The 10,000-nt window shown below is 41.4% G+C and overlaps 1 protein-coding gene across 2 annotated transcripts in view; it reads left to right on the top strand.

Moving 5' to 3' along the window:
• The window catches only part of LOC143025637 (uncharacterized), an 801,885-nt gene that overhangs the window by 951 nt on the left and 790,934 nt on the right, over nucleotides 1-10,000 (top strand). The window lies entirely within an intron of this gene.

Genomic DNA, 10,000 nt, shown 5'->3' with positions numbered 1-10,000 from the left:
AGGTCGGATGCGAAAAAAATCATAATGATGCCAAATGAATAAATAAAAACTATAATAATGTAAATAATAAATAAATAATAAATAAAGTAAATTAAATCTGTTTAACTAAGTTGAATGCGTCAAGCCTCTGGAAATGGTTAAGTCTGTGCTTGCAATCTGTAATGCAGATTTTATTCCACCTGCAGCCAGACAATTTAATTCAGTTAAAGAGAATCTTTATACAGTCAGGGATCACCACTTCAGCTCATTGCCGTATACAAACGAATTTATTCCCTTGAATGTGGCTCATAAAACATTATTTCACCAGAATCAATACATAAAATGAAGTCACTCGCTAACATGTCGAGATCATTTCTAAACGTTCTGGACAGCGAAGGCCATCAGCTGAATAAAATCGTTTGGTGTATCTAGATACATAAGAAGACGATTTTTGAAAATTAACACAAATGTCTTCTAGATTACCTGTTGAGCGATTAACTTCTAAAACGTTTAGTTTTACCCTAAGTCAGAACAAAACGCTTATTGAGCGTCACTGCAGTAGATGAGTTTGGCTATAGTTCTATAGAATTGCCTTGTGATAGCAATAAATGAATAAACATAGATAGATTTACAAATAAATAGATAAATGAATAAGTAGATAAATGGAAATTTGTGAAGTGCAAGCTGACGAGACAGAATTTCACAAATGAATAAATGAGAAACTGCATGAACAAATAAGTTAATAATAAGTAAATTAATAAACAAATAAATGAATAAACAGATAAATAAATAGATCAATAGAAATGAAATAAGATTAATAAATGAACAAAGAAATAAATCAACTTCATTGTAGTGAAAGGCTTCAAGAGAATTTGCCATTCGAATGAGTCCTAGAACGTAGTTTCGAACTTTTTCTAACACTCTGAGAACGTAGCGATTATTTTCCTTTGCACAAAATCGTCTGTCACTAGACTGAACAAAACCCTTGAACTGAGCTTCACGAGACTTCTGGCCATGGCTGTGCATCGGAAGGATCCCGGAGTGAGAGATCTGTTTTGGTTTCCACCTCAAGGGACCTGGAAGCGGTCTCGAGTTTCAGAGGTGCCGATGTCAAAGACATGGCTTCTGCAGGTGGCGCTGAGAACCGGAGGTGTTTCTAAGGTGTTCCTCTTCTTCCAGAGGATAGGTGGCACTGAGGTGTAAGTGCAGGTGTCAGTACTGGAGGTGTCCGTACATGCCAGCAGGGCTATCAGTGCCAAGGGTGCCAAATGTCAGGGACTAATTGGGAGCGTCTTTGGCGCCATTAGTGCTTGCTACGGGTTTTGTGTAATTACAGGCGTTCGCTAATTGCTGGGGACTTCATTCGTTATTGCTGGCCCTTGTTAGCACACAGACATACGCGCGTGTAAAAGGAGTGGCGGTGACGGCTGCGTCATTATTGTCATCGTCATTATCATCGTCGTTATTATTATCATCGTCATCGTTATTGTCGCCATCGTCGTCGTTTTCTTCATTTCTTTGTTTTCGTCTTTGTCGCCATTATTGTCGTTGTAATCGTCATCATTAATGTCATCGTCCTTGTCATGGTCGTTATTTACGTTGTCATCGTCATCGTTAATATCATTATTGTCACTTCGAGTTCCACAGCCTATTCAATCACCTTCACACCCTTGTTCAGAGCAATCTAGAGTTGATCAATCGAACACCGCAGAACACACTGTGGGGGCTGGCAAAAAAAAAAAAAAACGTGGGAGGGGGGGATTAATATAACGGAGCTTTAACTGCGCAGGTTTTTTCGGACGAATAAAATCCTCTGACGCCAATCGTGTCTTCTCAGAGAACGTCTGAGAAAGGTCCCACCGTGGTTTCGATTATGGACTCTGACTTTGCCATAAGATCTGTAGTGAAAAGGAAAGACAAGTTCCCGTCCTTTTCCTGCACTTTTGTTGTATTCGTCTTTTGAGTTCCGTCGCCTGGAGAAATGTCTCAGCGGTTGACAGAATGAAATGGACAGCGCCGTCGGATACGGAAAAGGGGACGGGGGGGGGGGGAATGTATCCCGTCTCCTCAATTCTGTCAACTTTTTTTTTTCTTCATCTCCTCCTATTTACGGTTTCGTTTCACTATTTCCTTGTCCGTGTTTGTCCCCATCTCTCTCTCTCTCTCTCTCTCTTTCTCTCTCTCTCTCTCTCTCTCTCTCTCTCTCTCTCTCTCTCTCTCTCTCTCTCTCTCTCTCTCTCTCTCTCTCTCTCTTTTCAAATTCTCGTCTCCCCTTGTTTATCATCTTCTCGCCTCTCCCCTCTCACTCTTCTTCCCCTTCTTCTCGCGTCCTCGGCGGATTTGCAGTCTCTCTTCATTTCTCTTCCCCTTTCTCGCGTCAGTTCCAATTGTTATCACTCCGGAGAGCCGTGGTGGGCCGGTGTTTAGAGTGCTCAGATCGCTTCCTGAATGAAGTTTGTCATTTCGAGTTCTTCGCCTTTTTTTTTCTTTTTTTCTTTTCTTAAAGAATGGATTCTATTTTGAGTCTTTTGCCCAATACTTCCCAGTGCTCGCGTTATTAAAGTAGTTTATGCTAGACTTGGTTCCTGCAAAAGGCATGCAATAAGAAAGATATATGTTGTAATAATATTTGTTACGTATAAGTATTTATATATTTTTGATCAACCACAATACATGCATGTTGGCCTCCTCGAGTCTCTCGACGTTGATGGCTTAGAATTAAAAGTGTATTGTGGTTGATAAAAATGTATATCTGTTCACTAGGACCCATTCAGTGTTGTACATATAAGTATTTATACATATATACATATATATATTATATGTATATATATATATATATATATGCATGTACAAGATACAGTTGGAAGGCAAGGACACAGGAGAGAGCTTGACAAGTTTTTTTAATCTAACGTTTCGGTGCGACGCAACCATCTTCAGGAATGCTACACGAGACTGAACAAACGTGAGCTTTTATTCACAGCTCGTTTGTCTGGCTGCCGTGCGTACTTTACCTTTAGTCCTACTCTATACCTGCCAATATGGCCTACTCTCATATGAATCTGTTCATTTCATTATTTCTATTTTGTTTAATTTAATTTTACGTGTCTGTTTGTATATTTGCTTGTTTATTTACTTATTTGCTCGTTATCCATTCATTTCTTTATTTGTTTATATATTTATTGATATGTTTATGAATTCATTTATTCATCATTTATTCATTTGTTTTAATAATTTATTTATTAATTCATTTATTAATTCTATTTATTTTACTGATTGTCAATTTTGAATTCGGGCTCTCTAGTGACCAAAAGGTCTCATGGAAGTATAATATTTTCCTCTTATACACATACTGAGCAAAATAAATACAGTCTGAGCAACGACAGCGAGTGCACTCTTCACACGAACGCCCCCGGCCCTGCGGTCGCAGGAAGAGAGCGTTCGGAAAGAGAAGAAGAGAAAGTAAAAATTCTCTTTATTTGTTTTTGCACTCTGAGCTCGCGCCTCTCCCAATTAACCTTCCTGTGGTCGGTTGTTGGTCTGGCCCTCTTCAGCACAGTCACGTGGTCGTATGTGTGTGTGTGTGTGTGTGTGTATATATATATATATATATATATATATATATACGTATATATAAAATATTATTATTGTTATTATTATTATTATTATCATTATTATTATTATTATTATTATTATCATTATTGTTGTTATTATTATTATTATTATTATTATTATTATTATTATTGTCTTTTTTTTTTTTTTTTTTTTAAGGCTAAGTCCAGACGATTTTTTCCCTTGTATTTGTTTTGTCGTGTCTGTTTTATTTGATTTCTTTTGTTGGTTTGTTTCATCGTTTTTTTATTTTTCATCTGTGTTTTATTCTGTTTTAATTCCTTGTTTGCTGATTCATCTTGTGATTAGAAGTAAACTCTGACTAGACGATTTTTTTTTAATGTTTTATCTTAATTTGTTATTCAACGTGGTCGTGTGTGTGTGTGTGTGTGTGTATTTTCATATTAATATATATATATTTCATATATATATATATATTATTATATTATTATTTTCTTATTATTATTATTATCTATTATTATCATTATTGTTATTATTATTATTATTATTATTAGTCTTTTTTTTTTTTTTTTTTTAAGGCTAATTACATACGATTTTTTCCCTTTTAATTGTTTTTTATTGTCTGTTTTATTTGATTTCTTTTGTTGGTTTGTTTAAGCGTTTTTTTATTTTTAATATGTGTTTTTATTCTGTTTTAATTCCTTGTCTGCCGATGGTGTCATAGGCTTATACTGTACAGTCTCAGTGACCTGTGAAAGGACTTTTTTTTTTTTTTTTTTTTTTTTTTAAGCGCCAGCCCCACAGTATGTACTGTGGAGGTGTTTGATTGATCAGCTCTAGATTGCTCTAGATATTTATTATTTTTTTTATTATTATTATTTTTTTATTTTTTTATTTATTTATTTTTTCTTCAATAGCCACAAAGGGCGTCAGTAATTTTTTTTTTTTTTTTTTTTTTTTTTATTAAACAGCCACGAAGAAGACGTCAGTAAACTTGGGCTTACGCCTGGAGGCGACTAGTTGCCTCTGTGGCCGTTAACTTCGTATTTCGTTGATTGCGTCATTCTTTTCCTCTTCTGTTCCCCTCGTTAAGTAACTTTTTGTCCTCTTTATTAGGTCGCTCTCCTTCTCTTCTTCTTCCTCTCCTCTGTCCTCATTACGTCCCTTTTTCCCCTTCTGTCCTCCTCACTGTTTCTCCCCCCCTCCCTCTGTCCTCCTTATTACATTATTTTTCCTTCTGTCTTATTCGTTACGTCAATCCCCTTGTCCTCCTCATTACGTAATTTTCCTCAGTGCCCTCCTCATTACGTCGTTTTCCTCTGTGTCCTCATTACGTCATTTTCCTCTGTGTCCTCCTCATTACGTCATTTTTCTCTGGGTCCTCCTCATTACGTCATTTTCCTCTGTGTCGTCAATTGTGTCCCCTTGTCCCCCTCATTACGTAATTTTCCTCAGTGCCCTCCTCATTACGTCATTTTTCTCTGGGTCCTCCTCATTACGTCATTTTCCTCTATGTCCTCCTCATTACGTCATTTTCCTCTGTGTCCTCCTCATTACGTCATTTTCCTCTGTGTCCTCATTACGTCGTTTTCCTCTGTGTCCTCCTCATTACGCCATTTTCCTCTGTGTCCTCCTCATTACGTCACTTCCTTCCCCAAATGTTCTCTTCACTGTCAATTTTTCCCCTTTTTAATTCCTCCCCTCTTTTCAATACGTCAAACATTTTCCCCGTCTATCCTCCTCATGACGTCACTTTTCCCCTCTCTGTCCTCTTCATTTGTCACCCTTTTCCTCTTTTCTTTTCCTCTTCTCCCGTCCCTTTGCTCTCCTCATTAAGTCACTCTTTATTACCTCATCGGTCTCCTCTCTTCCCTAACTCCTCTCCTCTTAGGCTCCCCCTCGTCCTCTTCCTGTTTTCTTTGCATTGAGTCTCTGTTTTCCCTTCCATTCCCCTCCTCTCCTCTCAGATTCCTTCGTGTTTATTCTCCCTATCTTTCCATTTATCTTTGGCTTTCATTTCCCTTTCCAGTTGAATTTCCTCCGCCCCCCCTCCCCACCTTTTTTTCTCTATGCTTCGTTCACTCCGCGGCTCAGTAGCTTCTTTATCAGCTGTCACTGAATTGGTCATTTCGGCTCTCCCGAGGGGGTTGTTGACCCCCTTACCCCGCAAACGGGAACCACGGACATGAAGAGTCTAGTTGCAGAGGACGACGGGATGGGATTAATCGAAGAAATCCTTATTAGGAGTTTATATGACCGAATGGGATTATTTCATTTGGTGTTGTCTGTGAGGGACTCTCCTCTGCTGAACAGAATTCCATAAGGTTAACCTGATTAACGCTCAAAGGAGCTCACCTGTTTCGAGGTTTACCTGTAATCTGTGATTGATCACAAAATTGCTTAGAAATTAATATTAACTATAAGTAAAGATAGAAGCACTAGTAAATTGCAACAACAACAACCATTTGCAGCTGAATCTTTAGAAGCTGAATAAAATCGCTTGGTATTAACCAGAATAAAAGCATGAAAGTAACTACTAGAATAGAAAAAGTTAATAGAGATAGCTTTTTAATCGTGTGTGACCGTGTTAGGTGAGAAGAAAAAAAAAAGTTGTGGTTTTAACCAGAATAAACCAGCACGGTGACTCAGCTGAACTAAGAGCGTATTTTATTTATTTATTCATTTATTTATTTATTATTTTTTGTACTGAATATTGGAGTTTTTAGAATTCTAGAGATTTCTAATAAAGAGAACAATCTACTCCATCCGATTTCAAGAGTGGCGTTCTTTATACATTCTATTCTGCCTTTCATCACATGTTTTTATTCACAAGAGGAGGGTTTTTTCCCCAGAGTTAAGGTGTTGATCGATCGATATCCCATTCCTGTCTGGAGTGAGCTCCTCAGGTGAACAGCCTGAACAAAATATATGAAGTCCATCAGCAGGCTGAGGGTGTGAGTGGTGAGATGATTTTCTTCTGAATTCGACACCACGTTCTTCTCTCTCTCTCTCAAAGAGAGAGAGAGAGAGAGAGAGAGACAGAGAGATACACGAGGGTGTCACGCAGCAGTTCCTCTTTGTTGAATAAAATCACCTGACGACAGGCAAAAACAAAATACTCAATGTACGTTAACGGGTTGAAGGGGTTTGATGTTGCTCTCCATTCATCCTCTCGGCTTAATGACGGGCTTTATCGGTTTTATTACAGTCATTGTCAAGCGATTTTATTCATATAGCGGGAGAATATGACCATTACCAAGTTAATTCGCTCGTTACCAAGGCTTCCCGTGAGCTGCTGTGGCGGATTTGGCTTCGGAATAATCTCGGGTGGGAAGACTCCGTTCGATTCGCGACTACTAGAGTTGGTTGTGTAACATTACGCGAACGTTACTTGTGTTCAGGTGACTAGGGAGTGAATGAGACTCGAGTGAGTTTGATGGCTTTATTCTGGTTAGCGCGAGTGTCGACCTAGGCTGGGTCGGCGGTCAGGGATCCGGGGCTACCCTAACCGCAAAAGTGACCGCGGGCCTTGGGTCGCGCACTGCTGGTTACAAGTACTGAAGAGAACAGCCTATGGAGAGCACAGCTTGTCTCCTTATATACCACCTTGCGTACTGAAAAGTAGCGAAGGACCAAGCCTCGCTGGAACATAGCTCGGCAGGGCCAAGGTTGTGATTTCATGAGGATACAAATACCTGTAGTACAGGCGTAATATGGGCTTAACCTACACACTAGTAATACAAGGTCGAAGGCCAGCTGTTTCTACAACACATATCCATTCCTTGTCCATCTCATTCTTGCATCGGCGATACTATGAGCCAAAATATCGCGTAGAAGCACGCGTGGGGGACTCTGTTCACAGTTGCTACTCATCTCATCTACAATTATTGATGCCTCGAGTTTCACTAAATCAAAAACCCGACGTTCCATGTCGTCTGGTAACAGTCCTCTGGCCCTCCCACTGATCTCTCCAAGAAGAAACGTTGGATTGTCGTTTGTGTTGTGTTGATGTGGAACTGTTTCTACCTGACAGACTGAAATTAATGCGAAGAAGAAAACTGTCGCCAGTTGTCACCTTTCCATGAGTGAAAAAAGTTCAAAGAAATCCAAATGAAGTTGATAAAGATCTTGGGTCTTGTCTTGAGATCGAGTGTCAGCCCCTTGGGGACGTACCACCTGATGGAGTGAGTGAGTTGGCAGGTCCGCTGTCCATTATGTGGGATCAACAAGAGCAGGAACCCGCCACAGGTCCTTGACTTTGCTATGTGAGGACATAAGACATTCCTTTCTATTCCTCCTCTCCCTCCTCTCCACTTCCTCCCCCCTCCTCCCTACGCCTCTTCACTCCGTCCCCACTACTCTCATCTCTTCCCCTTCTTCCCCCTCTCCACCTCCTCTCCCTCCTCTCCACTTCCTCTCCCTTCTTCCTACTCACCTTCATTCCGTCCCCACAACTCCCATCTCCTCCCCTTCTTCCCCTCCTCCACCTCCTCTCCTTCCTCTCCCTTCTTCCTACTCCCCTTCACTCCGTCCCCACAACTCCCATCTCCTCCCCTTCTTCCCCTCCGCCACCTCCTCTCCCTCCTCTTCCCCATCTTTCCCATCCTCTACTCCTCAACCCCAACTCCTCTCATCCCTCCCCACCTCACATACTCCCTCCCCAATCCCCATCCTTACTAACCCTTTTCTTAAACTTGAAAACAGCTCTCTGTTTGCGGTTACATATATTGTCATTCCAACCCCAAATAAAACATTTACTAAAATTATATTCCACCAGGAGGATGCCAAGCCCTTAAACTTCAGGACAAGGGACAAGCGCGCTCCCCCGACTAGTTACACTATTCCACTTCCTCTCCACAAGGTGTGTCTCACATAAACACCACCGCACGGGCTCAAACAAAGGCCGTGGGAGTGACATTTCACTCTAAAAAAAAAAATAAGAAAAATAAATAAATAAATAAAATAAAAAATAAATAAATAGTGGGCCACCACCAACCCCCTCTTCCTCCCAGGGACAAACGATACCGGGTGCCACCGCTCCGCGGTCCTCTCGGACACTTACTCAAACAAAGACCGTGGGAGTGACATTACTCTCCCAAATAGAAATAAATAAAGAAATAAAAGAATGAAATAAAATAAAGAATGAATAAATAGTGGGCCACCGCGAACCCCCTCCTCCTCCCAGGAACAAACTATACTGGGTGCCGCCGCCCCGCGGTCCTCTCGGACACTTGGGCTCAAACAAAGCCCGTGGGAGTGACATTTCTCTCCCAAATAAAAATAAATAAATAAATAAGAAATATAATGATATAAAAGATAAATAGTGGGCCACCACCAACCCCCTCCTCCTCCCAGGGACAAACGATACTGGGTGCCGCCGCTCCGCGGTCCTCTCGGACACTTGGGCTCAAACAAAGCCCGTAAGAGTGACATTTCACTCCCCCCCCCCCAAAAAAAAAATAGATAAATAAATTAAATGAAATAGAATAGAATAGAATAAAATAAAGAAATAAATAGTGGGCCACCACCAACCCACTCCACCCACGGCCAAACGATACTGGGTGCCGCCGGTCCGCGGTCCTCTCGGACACTTGGGCTCAAACAAAGCCCGTAGGAGTGACATTTCACTCCCAAATAAAAATAGATAAATAAATGAAATAAGATATAATCAAATAAAATAAAGAATAAAAAATAGTGGGGCACCACCAACCCCCTCCTCCCCTCAGGGACAAACGATACTGGGTGCCACCGCTCCGCGGTCCTCTCGGACACTTGGGGCCGCGTGGGACCGAGAGTGCCAGGAATGGGGCCGCAGAGAGGAGCGGCGCTGTGCCCTTTGAAACACGAGGAGCTTCCGCAGGGTCACCAAAGGGAAGGGCCCAGGAGGGAAGGGCGCTAAAAACTAATGTCATTCACACTCCTCTTAACAGTAACGTTTCAACTTGTAGTAAGCACACACACACACACACACACACACACACACACACACGCCACTACGGCGGTCCGGGTTCGAATCCCGTCCAGGGTTGAAACAATTTCAGTATCGCTGCGCTGCGAGTCGTTACTCCAACTCTCGTTGGCAGGGAGTTGGAGGTGTGTGTGCGTGTGAGGTCACAGCATTACCGATAGATCAGTCCTATATGAGCTCTGAGCTCTCATCCGGGAGGGAAATAGCTGTCGATCACGAGTCCCACACGTGGTCCAAGACCATGGTGAATCTCACACACATACACACACATAAGAACATAAGAATGAAGGAGGCTGCAAGAGACCATAAGGCCTACACTAGGTACACACACACACACACACACACACACACACACACACACACACACACACACACACACACAGTGTGTGGGTACGTGTGCGGGTGTGCACTTGTGTGAGATATGCGTACAGTAATGTACCCTCTTGTATACTGCACGTGTACCGAAATATAAACGCGAGAAAA

Source organism: Oratosquilla oratoria, chromosome 5 (assembly GCF_046742065.1).
Source record: "Oratosquilla oratoria isolate Oo_2021 chromosome 5, ASM4674206v1, whole genome shotgun sequence".
NCBI classification, from domain to species: Eukaryota; Metazoa; Arthropoda; class Malacostraca; order Stomatopoda; family Squillidae; genus Oratosquilla; species Oratosquilla oratoria.
This window is presented reverse-complemented; position numbering and strand designations above follow the sequence as displayed.